The sequence below is a fragment of the Erpetoichthys calabaricus genome, chromosome 4 (genome assembly GCF_900747795.2).
Source record: "Erpetoichthys calabaricus chromosome 4, fErpCal1.3, whole genome shotgun sequence".
NCBI lineage: Eukaryota > Metazoa > Chordata > Cladistia > Polypteriformes > Polypteridae > Erpetoichthys > Erpetoichthys calabaricus.
This window is the reverse complement of record NC_041397.2, coordinates 275005303-275019952: the sequence shown is the minus strand read 5'-3', so window position 1 is coordinate 275019952 and position 14650 is coordinate 275005303.

The following is a 14650-nucleotide window of genomic DNA, read 5'->3' as shown; positions in this document are numbered from 1 at the left end:
TAAAAAAGAAAGGGAAACCACACTGGAACAGTAGCACTGCTTTGACGCTGGGTGCCGCCAGTTTGCAAAACCGAACGGAGAACTTTCGTACACCAGTGTTGGAGCTACCGTGAAAATATGTGTGGCTTTATGCCAAATTTAGGTTTTATACATCGTGATTTGAGCGTGGAAACGGGCTACGCACCGTTTATACATGAGGCCCCTGGTGTTTCCTGTTTTGCTATATGGTTGCGAGACATGGACGCTATCCAGTGACCTGAGATGAAAACTGGACTCCTTTGGTACTGTGTCCCTTCAGAGAATCCTTGGGCATTGCTGGTTTGACTTTGTGATGAATGAGCGGTTGCTCACGGAGTCCCAAATGGGGCACATTACCTACATTATGAGAGAGCGTTAGTTACGGCACTACGGCAATGTGGCACAATTACCGAAGGGTGATCTGGCTCAGAGGATCCTTACTGTTGACAACCGAAGCGGCTGGACCAGGCCAAGGGGATGCCCACGTAACACCTGGCTGCAGCAGATAGATGGTCATTTCTGGAGGGTGGGACTGGACCACGTGTCTGCCTGGGAGGTTGCCAACCAGGATCCTGAGTTATTTCATCATGTGGTGGATGTGGCAACATGCTGTACTAGTGCAACCTGCCCTGACCTAGTGATGGTAACATAAAAGTTCAATATTTGTAGTGTTTCACCATTTCTACAATCTAAAGGTTTTATTATTGTTGAGATTAGCAGAAGTATGGAACATAAACTGCATAGCCATGTGTTTTGTTTTAGAGATATTTAGTTTAGTTAGAAAGGAACAATCACACCATTTAACAAAATCACTAACAACAGGTTGATGTTCTGAGTACAAACAAGTTACAGTTTTCAGTCAACACTTCCTGTTTTAACTCTTAGTGTCCTCTACAGGTTTGTGTTCACTGTACAGCCAATCATCTAATATAATCTGTCAGCTTTCAATGATGCTGAAGAGACTGGACGAAACGGCTTTTCCCTCCCCTAGGGCCTCATATATAAACAATGAGCATGCACAAAAATGTTGCATAGGCCCATTTTCATGTTCATGTCGAGATGTCTAAAAACTAAACTTTGTGTAAAGCCATGCACATTTTCCCAGCAGCTTCAGACCATGCATATGCATGCTTCTTCTCAGTTTTGTAAATGACCAGTATCAGTGTCAAAGCAGTGCTACTGTTTCTGTGTAGTTTCCCATTCTTTTTTATATTCGCATCCATGATGTGGGCTTTATCAAATACATCAACATTAATTGCATATTGTTCACAAATGTATGACACTTGATTGTAATCATTCTGTAACAATATTGGTGCGTGGAATGGCCAAACTATTCCAACTGCCATGGCTGCTTTAGAATTGTTAGAAAACATTGCAAATGGAAGAATTAGAAGAGAGCTCATATTTAAAGATGTTGAGGACTGGTCGATTTCGATTTCCAAGAGCTATCCTCTTAAAGCTGTCTGCTGAATGGCGTGACTTTACAAAGGCAAACTTTGAGGAAATGTGCTGTACTGGCTGCTTTGCAAATTCTGTCCACCCTCAGGTTTTTAGCCACGTGAGTGTTTCAATGTAAACTGCCTGACTGATCAGGTATTTCTCCGTCATCACTGAGTTGCACCATGCCAGCTGTATGGGATGGTATACTGTATATCTGGATGACAAGCAGATAATAATATTTCCTTACACTGTGGTTGAACAGGCAGACGTCAAAGCGCAATATGCAGCAATGTTCATTTTGCCAAATGTAATTGGAGCAATCGACTGCACGCACATTGCTATAAAGGTGCCTTCAGAGAATGAATTTGCTTATGTAAATAGAAATCATTTCTACTCTATTAATGTGAAAATTATCTGTGATGTGAAAATGTGTTTCATTAAAGTTGTGGTTGTGTCTTGCCAATAATTGCAGCAGCTCGATGCTCAAATGGTGTGAGCCCCGGAATTCTGCTACCTCCTTCAGTAGTGTTGACACTCAGACAGTGTCTCCTTTTCACATCGACTTTGACATCTGACCACTTCTTTTTTATTTCAGGCACTGTGTGAGTTTCTGAACTTGAACTTTTGAGTGCCTCTACCACACTGTGCCACTCCATCAATTTCCTTTTGTTGTTTATATCACTGCATAAGCCACCAAATAGTATGTTTTTCCTTGCCTCCACTTCACTGAGCAGGTCTGCCATTTGACATTTGCTGAAATTCTTCTTTTTTACAAGTGCTTTTGCCATTGTCTTTTAACAAAACACTGAATGGAAGGGGCTATTTATTTTGATTTGCAAAATCCAATAGGCAAAATTCTGGGAGGAGTTGGGCAGGGGCTGTAGACACGTGCATGTGCGTTTAAATTCACGTTGATTGGGATTTATAAAGGGAAAGTGCAGAGAACTATGTTTCCACACAGTTTTATGCTTCTGAATTTTGTTATCTGTACACCATATTTTAGTGTGAATTCTATGCAAGGCGTTATACATGAGGCTCCTGGTGTTGAGATCCACCCCAGCAAAGATGTATCAGCCAGCTCTGCAGGAAACAGCAGACTCATCCTGGTAGTGCTCTGTTTAACTATTATATGACTATCAAATTCTAACTTTAGGGCGGTTTTGTGTTTTATATTTGTCATTAATTTAGACCACTTTGCAGAGATCTGTTTTTATTTCACATAACAGTCTTTCTCTGTTGACCAATATAAAACAAAATCAAATAAAATACACTGTTATTCAGTGTTGTACAAAAATTAAATATGAAAACTTCTACGGGATAAATATTTCTTTATAGGCACTGTATAATATACACTTTACTTACCCTACTTTGCATATAGTAGAATTAACATTTTTCTTTTTCTTTATAGATTTAAAGTTTAGGGTATTTATTTATTTCATGTAAAATTATTACCTCAGCATAATGTATTCTGCTATGCTGACAATCCAAATCCAGTTTGTAATACCCTTTAAATTAAGTTTATTTAAATGGCCTTGTAGAATATGCTGTTTCAGATGTTATATTCAGTTGTGAGGAAAACTGATAATTGAATTATTTTATTGGACTGCCATCTGTTGTTAATAGGTCAATAGCAATAGATTATGAAGTTTTATCTTTTCATATCATTTTGTTTATAAGAGCCTTAGTTTAGAATAGTCCTCTCCAGGGCTCTTGACCTGTGAGACAAGTGGCCACATTCGTATTATTTTTGCTGACACAGGAGCATAAATCATTTACAGGAAATCTGACACCTCTTCTTATTATATAGTGTGTTGAAATGTACAATTTCCTCTGCACTCAGTCTCCAGCAATGACTGAATATGTTACTTTATTAACCTGCCTATGCATTTGCAGTAGATTACGTGATGCTTATAAACTGCTAAGACAGTACACTATAAAATAGAATGTGTGGGATGTTAACATAGCAAGATTGTACAGTATGTATTATTAACTGTTTGTTGTAAAAGTACTAGCACTACAGCTACTACCCTTTTAAAATCAAGTTTTCTGTAAATAAAGAATCAGAAGTACAGTACTTGTTCTTTCCTGGTAAAGCATCTGACACCTCATGGTTAGGGAGAAATTCCACGTTTAGTGAAGCTACTGCATCCACTTTGCAAGTTATGGACCTTGTGCTACCCAATTTCTGCTAATATGAGGCTGTCACTCCTTCAACACCCACACTGCCATTTATACAAATAAACATTTGATTCATAATTAATGTACTAACAAATTCCCAAATCACTCCAGAGGCTATAACCTACAGTGGATTCAGAAGGTATTCAGTGTGGTGGATTGCCGGCTTCTTACTCCGGCCATCACCCCCAGGCCGCCAGGAGGAGTTCTCCGGACAGCGTGGACGTGCCCCGAGTTCCAGCAGGGACTCATGGACTATGTAGTTTTTATACGCAGCCCTGCTGGATACCTTGGGGGCCACCAGGAGTCGCTGTAGGAGGACTCGGAGGCTCTTATGTGCCCTATAATCCGGGAGTACATCATGGTCACGTGACAGGAAGAAATGACGTGCTCCCGGGTTGAAGAAAAGGACTGTTTACCCTGACCCGGAAGGAATAAGGAACTGTGGACTGATTGGGCAGAAACACCTCCGGGTCAGGGTGGATAAAAGGACTCTGGGAAGCCCAGTACATTGAGCTGAGCTGGGAGGTAGGGTGGCGAAGTGTCTGGGAGAGGAGGATTGGTGTTTATTATTGTGATTATTGAATATATGAGTAGTGTGGAGTGGAGGGTGCTTTGTGCATGTGACAAGAAAATAAAGAAGTCTTGTGCTTTTACCTCATGTTTGGAGTGGTACCTGAGGGTCCAAGAGGTGGACAAAGGGCATATCTGCTACATCAGACATGTTCACTTTCTGAACACTTTATTGTGTTGTAGATTTAATCTTAAATGGATACATTTGTAGTTTTTTGCCAATTGATCTTCATTCAGTAATTCATGTCAAAGTGCATACATGTTTTAAGAAAGCTTTGTAAATATATTAAAAATCAAATAATTAAATCTCTCATTTCTGTAAGCATTCAGACTCTTTTCTGTGGCCTTCCAAGTGGTCAGGTGCATCCTGTTTTTTCCGCTCTTCCTGAGATGTTTCTAAAACTTCATTGGAGTCCACCTGTGGCAAAATGAATTGATTTGTCATAGTTTAGAAAGGAACACACCTGTGTATATAAGGTCTCATAATTCACATTGCATGTCAGGATGAAAAAACAAGCAATGAAGTACACCTCTGTGAAAAAACTGTGGAGAGGCATAGATCAGGCCAAAGGGATAAAACCATTGCTAAAGCTTTGAGTGTTCCCAGGAGCAAAGTGACACTAATAATTGTGAAATGGAAGAAGGTTGGAACCACAAGGACTCTTCCTAGAGTTGGCCACCAGGCCAAACTAAGTAACTAGGCAAGAAGATCCTTTGTGAGGGAGGTGACCAGGAACCCAATGGTCACTGTAACAGAGCTTCAGAAGTCCTCTGCACAGATAGGAGAATGTTTTTTGAAGGGCAACCATCCGGCCCTTCAAACAGGACTTTACGGTGCAATGGCTAGACAGACAAATACGGAATTCTTTGGGCAAAACTCCAACCACTATGTAAGGTGAAAACCAGGTATGGATTATAACCCACCTAATACCATCCCTGTGGTGAAGCATAGTGGTGGCAGAATCATTCTATAGTAGTGCTTCACAGTGGCATGGACAGGAAGACTGGTCAGAAATGAGGGAAGATTGAATACAACCACATACAGAGGGGTCCTTGAAACCATGACCTCAGACTGGTTTGACAGTTTTCCTTTCAGCATGATAATGATCCGAAGCACACGGCTAAGACAACTCTGGAAAACCTTTGGGACATGACTGTTAATGTTCCTGAGTGGGCTAGCCAAAGCACAGACTTAAACTCTATTGAACATCTCAGGAGAGACTTGAAGATGGCCGTTTACAGACACTTATCATCCAGTCTAACAGACTGCTAGAATCCAGGTGTTTAAGGCCTGTAGAGAGTTACCCAAGAACACTTGAAGCTGTAATTGCTTTCGAAGGGGCTTTTACAAAGTACTGATTTAAGGGTCTAAATTCCTACATGAATGAGAGACTTCAGTGTTTGATCCTTAACAAATGAACAAACCCTTTTGAAAACATTTTCACTTTTGTTATTATGGGTTATTGAGTGTAGATTATTGGGCAAAATATTGCATCTATCCATTTAAAATTAAGTCCACAACACAATAAAGTGAGCAGAAATTGAAGGGATCTAAGTACTTTCAGAATCCACTATAGTTATGGATCTTTGCCAATTTTTCATTATGAGGCTGTTACACTTTGACAAACTGCACTTCCATTTACATAATTAAACATTTGGTTTATAATTTATGTACTAACTAGGTTTTCAAATTTCCAAAGCCTTCAGAGGCTATAACAAGTGTCTTGCAAGTATGTTTGTGCAGTGGTTAAGGCATTGATCTTACAACACCATTGCTATTGGTTCATTTATTACTTACTACTCTGAGCAAGTCTCTTAACCTGCTTCTCCAATAAATGTAAGAAAAATATATATCTGTACACAGTTGTGCTATGAATTTCCATCTCACCTACAATAAAATATACAACCCCAAATTAGAAAAAGTTGGGACAGTGTGGAAAATGTGAATAAAAAAAGAAAAAAGCAAGTTATAAATTCTCCTCAAATTTTATTTCATTGCAGACAGTATGAACACAAAATAATTCATGTTTTTTTTTGTCAACATCATTTGATTTGTAAATAAATATCCATTCTTTCCATTCAGGCTTGCAACACATTTCAAAAAAAGTTGGGACAGTACAGCATTTACCACTTTCTACAGTTCCCCTGTCTTTTAACAACACTTAAAAGACGTTTAGGCATTGAAGAAATCAAGTGACTAAGTGTTGCAGGTGTTAGTTTGTCCCATTCTTCCTGCAAACAACGTTTTAGGTGCGCAACAGTACGGGGTCTTTGTTGACGCATTTTTCATTTCAAAATGCGCCAAACAATCTCTATAGGAGACAAATCAGGGCTGCAGGCAGGCCAGTCAAGCATCCGCACCCTCTTCTTACGCAGCCATGCCTTTGTTATGCGCGCAGTATGTGGTTTGGCATTGTCTTGCTGAAATAAGCATGGGCGTCCCTGGAAAAGACGTTGTCTTGAAGGCAGCATTTGTTCCTCCAAAACTGAGATATACTTCTCAGCATTGATGGTGCCATCGCAGAAGTACAAGTTACCTTTGCCGAAGGCACTGACACAACCCCATACCATGACAGACCCTGGCTTTTGGACTTGTATCTGGTAACAGTCTGGATGGTCCTTTTCTTCTTTGGTCCGCAGCACATGGTGTCCATTTCTTCCAAAAAAGATGTGAAAAACCGATTCGTCTGACCACAATACACGTTTCCACTGCACAATGGACCATCCCAGATGCCTCCGAGCCCAGAGAAGTCGACGGCGCTTCTGGACACTATTTATGTAGGGCTTCCTTTTGGCACAGTACAGTTTTAGCTGCCATTTCCTAATGTAACTACGTACTGTAGTGCTTGAGAGTGACTTCCTGAAGTAGTCCTGAGCCCACGCAGTTATATCATTTATTGATGAATGACGGTTTTTAATGCAGTGCCGTCTGAGGGCTCGGAGATCACGGCCATTCAGTTTAGGCTTGTGCCCTTGGCCTTTGCGCACGGTAATTTCTCCAGATTCCCTGATTCTTTTCACTATGTTAGGCACTGTAGAGGGAGAAATGCCCAAATCTCTTCCTATCTGTCTCTGAGAAACGTTTTTCTTCATCATTTCAAAGATTTTTGCCCGCACTTGGTGGCAAACTGGCGATCCTCTGCCCATCTTTGTTCCTAAAGGAGTAGGCCTTTCCTCGATGCTGCTTTTGTACCAAATCATGATTGCAATCACCTGTTAACATCACCAGTTTCAAATCACATCATTATTTAGTTATTATACCTCATTACTACCACTTAATTGCCCCCATCCCAACTTTTTTTGGAATGTGTTGCAAGCCTGAATGGCAAGAATAGATATTTATTTACAAATCAAATGATGTTGACAAAACAAAACATAAATTATTTTGTGTTCATACTGTCTGCAATGAAATAAAATTTGAGGAGAATTTATAACTTGCTTTTTTCTTTTTTTATTCACATTTTCCACCCTGTCCCAACTTTTTCTGATTTGGGTTTGTACAAAAAATGTGGAATTGAGGCCTAAACATCTGAAATCAAGTTTCAATCCTCTTTACCTGTGTGCTCTAAACTCAAAACACCAAAATGAGGCATTGTCTCCTAAATGTAGCTCCAGGTTTCCTTGTGGCCTAATCTGCAAAATGGGCCTTTACTCAAACTAGACGACACATAAATAGAAAGATCAGGCTCAAAACAATTTTTAACATTCCTCAAGAAAGATTTAAAACATGGAGATAAACAATAAAATTTCTCTGGTTCAAAGATAATCAAGTAAAGCTCTTTGAAAATGTTAAACGTTTGTTACAATTAATATATTTTCAAAAACAAAACAAACACAAAAAGGGTGTGTTTTAAAAGGAAATGCAGGATAAACAAAAGCCAACCTCTAACCCAAATCCACTGTCCATTAAACAAAGCAAAATAATTTAAAAAAGTGAAAAAAAATCCAATACTTATAAAAGTGATTAATACTATACCCAACTCAATGCAAATCTAGAGAACCTGTAGTTCTGCCTAGAATATAAAGGGAGAAGGTGGTCCTGCAAAATGAATTATAATAGATAGATTCCTTTGTCTGGACCTCTATATAAAGGGAACAGGGCACATAACAGAAAACTGTAATTCATAAATAAGCACAATACATACTGTACATGCTAAATAATAATTGGATAAATCAATACTCAAAACATAGCCTACAAAAGAACAAAACATAATCAATGAAATGATATTCAGAAAAATAATATGTGGAGAATAACATGTAGACGACAAAAAATGAAATTACACCTATGCCAGCATAGAGGCACTGGCTAAATCAATTAGACAGAAATTTGCCAAACATGAGTGACTTCAAACACTTCTTCAACACATTGAGAATCAGAATTTAGAACTGTGTTGGGCAGCTCTTTCCACCAGTCAGGAGCTACATATAAAAAGAGTCTTGATTGAGATTTGATGCCATGCAGTGGTGGCATCACCAGACGCTGTTCATCAGCAACCTTGACTGGTTTTGAATGAGTATAGGCCCGGAGCAGTGTCATTATATATATAAGTGCTGACCCATTGACTATTTACACTTAATATGTGCCACTACAGGGAGCTAAGGTAGTGATCTGAGAAGAGGAGTGACATGTGTCTGTCTCAGCTGGTTGAACACCAGACATGCCTCTGCATTTTGAATCATCTGCAGTGGCTTGGTGACACATGCTGGTACTCCTGCCAGCAGGGAGTTGCAGTAGTCCAAGCATAACAAAACCAAAGGCTGGACGAGGAGCTGTGCTGCATACTCAATCAGATACGAACTGATCAACCAGATGTGGTGTAGTGAATCTGCAAGAACAAGAGACCATTGTAACATAGTCAGTGGACAGCTGGTCATCGATCACCTCCCCAAGGTTTCATACATACCTGGTGTAGTAGAAGAAATATCCTCTGTTTCAAAGAAGTCATTCACAGAGACCAGATAAAAATTAAGAACAATTCTTTATTTGTACACAGGTATGCACAAATGTCTCATCTATGGAGTGAGCAATCAATAAAACACTTCATCTGCTTTTACGCTTTTCTGTTACATTACCTCATCCAATACATCACATCATCTGACTCTTACGCATAATATGCATTGTTTCATCCAATCAACGAGTGCCACCAGTGTAAGCTGACTCTTTTTGACTCTCCTGTTAATCTGAATAGTGCCTTGCAACAGGAATGATCGGTGGACTTGTCTATTGATTTTAGCACCGCTTCATAGGGGGGACATTTGGGCTTTCCAATTAGCTTATTCCCTGCTTTCTAGAGGAGTGTTTGTTACTCACTTACTTCATTTTACCTTTAGCAACTAACTTGTTGGCTCCATTAAGATGAGGCAACAGCCTCACGTGCCTAGGCTTTAAGCAAAATGTAGTTATTTCTTTGGTAACATTCAATTATTATCCTTATGTTTAATAATTCATTGTGATAACTTCATATAAGTATATACTTGTATTAAAATGTAAAATTATATCATGTATTGATTAAAAATATTGATTAACATTCTATACTGGCAGGTAATAGCAATAATGAGTTAAATTGAAAAGAAATGGATGTTCAATAGATGGATGAGCTGGGATAACAAGAAGTCTGACTTTGTCAGGTTCATCTAGAGATGGTGTTCCTTTATCCGGTTTGCAATATCAGCGAGACTTGCAGATAATCTGGCTAATATTGTGCGGTTCTCTGGAAGGAAGAAGACAAGTCTTACCAACTGATCTGCAGTTGCTCTACTTGAACTGTCTTTGTGAAGATTAAGTTGTTAGAGGTACAAGAGCTCATTGTGCAAACTACAGAGTGTCATACTATTTACATATTGTATAGTGTTCTCCATGTTTTATTGTTTTTACTGTATTTGTTTATTTTGTGGATCTGGTATAAAACAATAAACAATTGTGCTGCTCTTGTCATTGATTACTGTTATACCATCTTTTAAAGTGTTTTTCATGAAAAAGGCAAGCAGAAAAAAAATTCACATGTTCTCGACATGCAATGCACAATCTTTTCCTTACTATATCCTTCCATTATTTCACACATTATGTATGTTAAGTTTACTGTGTGGTATAGTGGGTCCGCAGCTCAAAAAAAAATGGGCCAGTTTTAAATCCATAAAGCCGTGTCACTCTCCGTGGGCACGATTGCACGACTGCGGGGAGTTAATGAGGTAGTTGGGGCGAGTCGCACCTGTATGTGCGGGAGCGATCGTTCTCAATTGCTTCAATGGCTTCCTGCAGCATGTGATTAAGACGCTGCATCCACAGAGACCTGGGTGTATATATACGGGTCGGCACAAGGAAAGGGGGGAGGAATCAAAGAAATGAGAAAAAGATTGAATTATATCTTTAAAATTACATTAAAAGACATTAAAAGACATGAAAGGCAGTTTTAGCAGGAGGATCTGGCCGCTAGAAAGGAGGAAGCAGTAAGAGCTGGGGCCCTGTGAAGGAGCGTTAGCTGTGGTGCTCTAGGGGCTAATTCACCCCACTGAATATTCAGGTGGAGTGTGGCAAGCAAGGCAGATGCCCTCCCTAGGCTTCTGAGGTGTGACCACGTGAGCGCAAAGGAAGAAGGGAGGAAAGCCGACCTCAGATGGTCTGGCCGTGTTGCCTGGAGGCAGCCAAGATGGAATTCGGCCGAAAGGAACTTGTGGCTTGCTGAGTCTTCACTGGCTACGCGAGCAATGGGTGAGCCGGGGAGAATGAGAAGGAGGTGGGCTGAGATCAGAAGGAGTTAGTCTGCATTTTAATCTCAGATTTTTATCATATTTATTTATTGATTTTTATCCCCACTTTTCACAATGATTTTTTATGGATTTATTTATGTACTTTTTTGCGAACACTGCACAATTGACACTTGTTGGTTTTACTTTTGTGTTGACTGTTTTTTAATAAAAGCACTTTGACACTTTTTCAACCATCCTCTGGCATCATCAGAGAATTGTCCTCATTTGTCAGCTCATTTTGGTCATAACTATCGACGGTGTTGGTTCAGCAGACTCCCATGTGGGAAGAGGGAGTCTGTAGGGGTCCAGCGTCGTCATATACTGGTTTACAGTTAATTGGATCACTCTTTTTATGTAATGGAATAATATTTGTTAGATAGGAATTTCCCTGGTGTGCAGTGATTTTTTTAAAAAAAATATGTGTCAAGAGTTTATGTATATGCTTATTGACTGCCTTTGCCACTTTAGGATAAATGTTGTATGATTCTAGTGATTTATTAGATTTCAGCCAATTTAATCCATGCAGCACTTCTCCCTCTACAATTTGCAAATTACTAAGAACCTCAAAGGCAGACCCTGTTATTGTTGGGAGGTTATTGATGTCTTCACATATTCCATCCATTTTCCAACCCGCTGAATCCGAACACAGGGTCACGGGGGTCTGCTGGAGCCAATCCCAGCCAACACAGGGCACAAGGCAGGGAACCAATCCTGGGCAGGGTGCCAACCCACTGCAGGATGTCTTCACATATTAAAAAAAAAAAAAAAATAGAAAGTTAAACTCTATGGCTTCAATGTGGCACAGTGTTTAGTGCTGCTGCTTCATGGATACAGCATTTTAGGTTCAAACCCCATGCCTCGTTATGGGAAATGTGAAGCTTTCATGGTTATCTTGTGTCTGTGTGAGTTTTCCTCTGGCACTCTAGTTTTCCTCTAACATTTTGGTTTGGTTAATTGGTGGTTCCAAATTGGACATGTGGGTGTGACTGGAACCCTTAACAGGGTTGTGGAGAGTGAATATGTTCTAAAGACATTGTTGATTTTTTTTTCCTATAGCTGTTTATTTCCTTGTGTATTTCTTAATACTTGATGCTTCTAAATTAAAATCTGTAGTCTGGAATCCAGCCACCTGCCTGTGTTAGGCTCAACTTAAAACAACATGTGTCTGTCAAGTGCTCTGACCTGTTAAAGAAAAAGGAAGGACAAGATGAGAAATTCATGGGGGCCAGAAAAAGGTCAAAAATATTTACAATATGTGTACACTGAGATAAAAGTGCTCAAAAACTGTACAACTGCGGTGGTCTGGGTTTCAAAATGCCCACAGTGACAAGGATTTTGCAGTGGGTGCGTGAAAGTGCATCATCTGGGGCCTCATGTATAAATGGTGCATACGCACAAAAATGTTGCGTACGTCTGTTTCTATGCTCACATCGTGACGTATAAAAACTAAACTTGGCATAAAGCCACGCACATTTTCATGCTAGCTCAATCCCTTGTGTACACAAGTTCTCCACTCGGTTTTGCAAACTGGCAGCACCCAGCATCAAAGCAGTGCTACTGTTCCTGTATGGTTTCCCTTTAGTTTCTAGATTCACATCCGTGATGCAGCTTTATCAAATATACTGAAATTAACCACATATCGTTTATTAGTTTAAGGCATCTCATTGTAATCAACCCATAGCCATATAATGGTGCACTGAATGCGCCAAACTATTTTAAATACCATCACTGCTTTAGTGTTGTTATTCCCAGTGCACCATTGAGTATTTAATCCACTGTATCTCAGTGTGGAATTATAGCTGTACAGCAGCTGATCGGATTATCGGTATACAGCATCTTACACACGCTGTCTCAGCCATGCACGTAATCTATTTGAACTGTTCCCATACGGCAAACGCTTCAGAGCCTTTCCAGTAGGGACCTCGCGGTTCAGAAATGCACTCAATCAGTCCATCAATTGTTCCTGGTAGAACTGTTTGTACTTATAAGTACAATCACCTCACTGTAAACTTTCACTACAGTTATAATATTGCACGACCTGAAGTCACTTTATAAAGCGCGTATTTAAATATGATGATGACTGGCTTCTAAGTCGATTTAGATTTCCAAGCGCTATCTTCTTGGAGCTCTTGATATCATTTTTAAGATGAAATGCAGTAAAGCATGTTTATTACATTATACAGATACATTTTAAACTTCATTAAAATAATGTATATTGTTAATAATTAAACATGTGAGGACACGGTAGTGCAGCGCTAGCGACGACCTGGCGCCCCTTTCAGGGATTGTTCCTGCCTCGCGCTGTATGCTTTTTGGGATTGGCATGACCCTGGATGGATAGATGGATGGAATAATGAAACATGTACTACGAAGATATTTCAATGTTTCATAAAACTTTTGAAGAATCTGCGTTATAAGCTTACAGATGGCTTGGCATCTATTACAGAGCTGATCGTGTGGCGATTGGTTACTTGGAGAAAGAAAAGGAAGGACAGGAATAGGAGGTTAGTATGTTTGAGAGAGATAGTACTGCTGCAGTAAATTATTTCATCGAAGGTCGTTCACGGCACAGCAAGCATCTTGCGTGAGGCAGGAACAATCTCTAGAAAGGGCGACAGCTCATCGCTAATACTGCGCCACTGTGTTCCCATGTTTAATACATGCTTTAATTCCTATTATTATGAAAATTATATCAAGTGTACATCTTAATATTTAAATTGTTCAGAGAGCTGTAATATCATGAATGCAATGGATTATGTATCCTGTCAGTGGAAGAGAAAGCCTGTTTAAAAAGCACGTAGTGATTCACACACATAGAACACATAGAAAGAAGCATTTAATGTGCTACTTTAGTTACGATAGGATCTGAGAAACTAGTAAATTAAACAATTTTAAGATGAAGTTTATGACATTCTACTTTGATGACAAAATAAAGTACATGATTAAAGTGGAAATTTCGAGATTGAAGTTGACATTTGGACATTTTTTTCAACTGTGTCCCTATTTTGTTTTTCTTTTCTCTCTACCCTACGTCTCGCCTTTTCATGGTGACTTTGATATCTGGCAATTCTTATTTATTTCGGACACTTTGCGACTTTCTGAACTTGAACTTTCGAGTTTCTCCGCCACTCTGTTACTCGATCAACTTCCTTTTGTTGTTTATATCACATCTTAAACCAACAAATAGTATGTTTTTCCTTGCCTCCACTTGATATTCGCTGAAATTCTTCTATTTCTCTGCGCTTTTGTCATTGTCTTTTCACAGAACGTTGAGCTTAAGGGTTATTTATATTGATTTGCATATTCAAAGGGGCATAATTTTGGGAGGAGTTGGGGAGTGGTGGCCACTTTTACTTTTCACACTGACCGGGATTTATGTAGCGGAAGAACGTGGAAGTTGGCATACACACAGATTTATGCATCTGGATTTTTTTTGTGCATATGCACATTTCCGCTTTTGTCTGTACATCATGTTTTAGTGTGAATTTTACACATGGCGTTATGCATGAGGCCCCTGGAGGCTAGAGTACTAATAAGATTTCCAGCTGCTTTTATTGGCTTAAAAAAACATCCATTATCAATTGGATGTTCTTTCTTTTCACTGATTCATGTATTTGCCTGTTTATTTCTACATATATTTTTCTGACCTTTCGTGAATAATTATTTGTGTCTTATTTTATTCCTTACTTAAGCACTG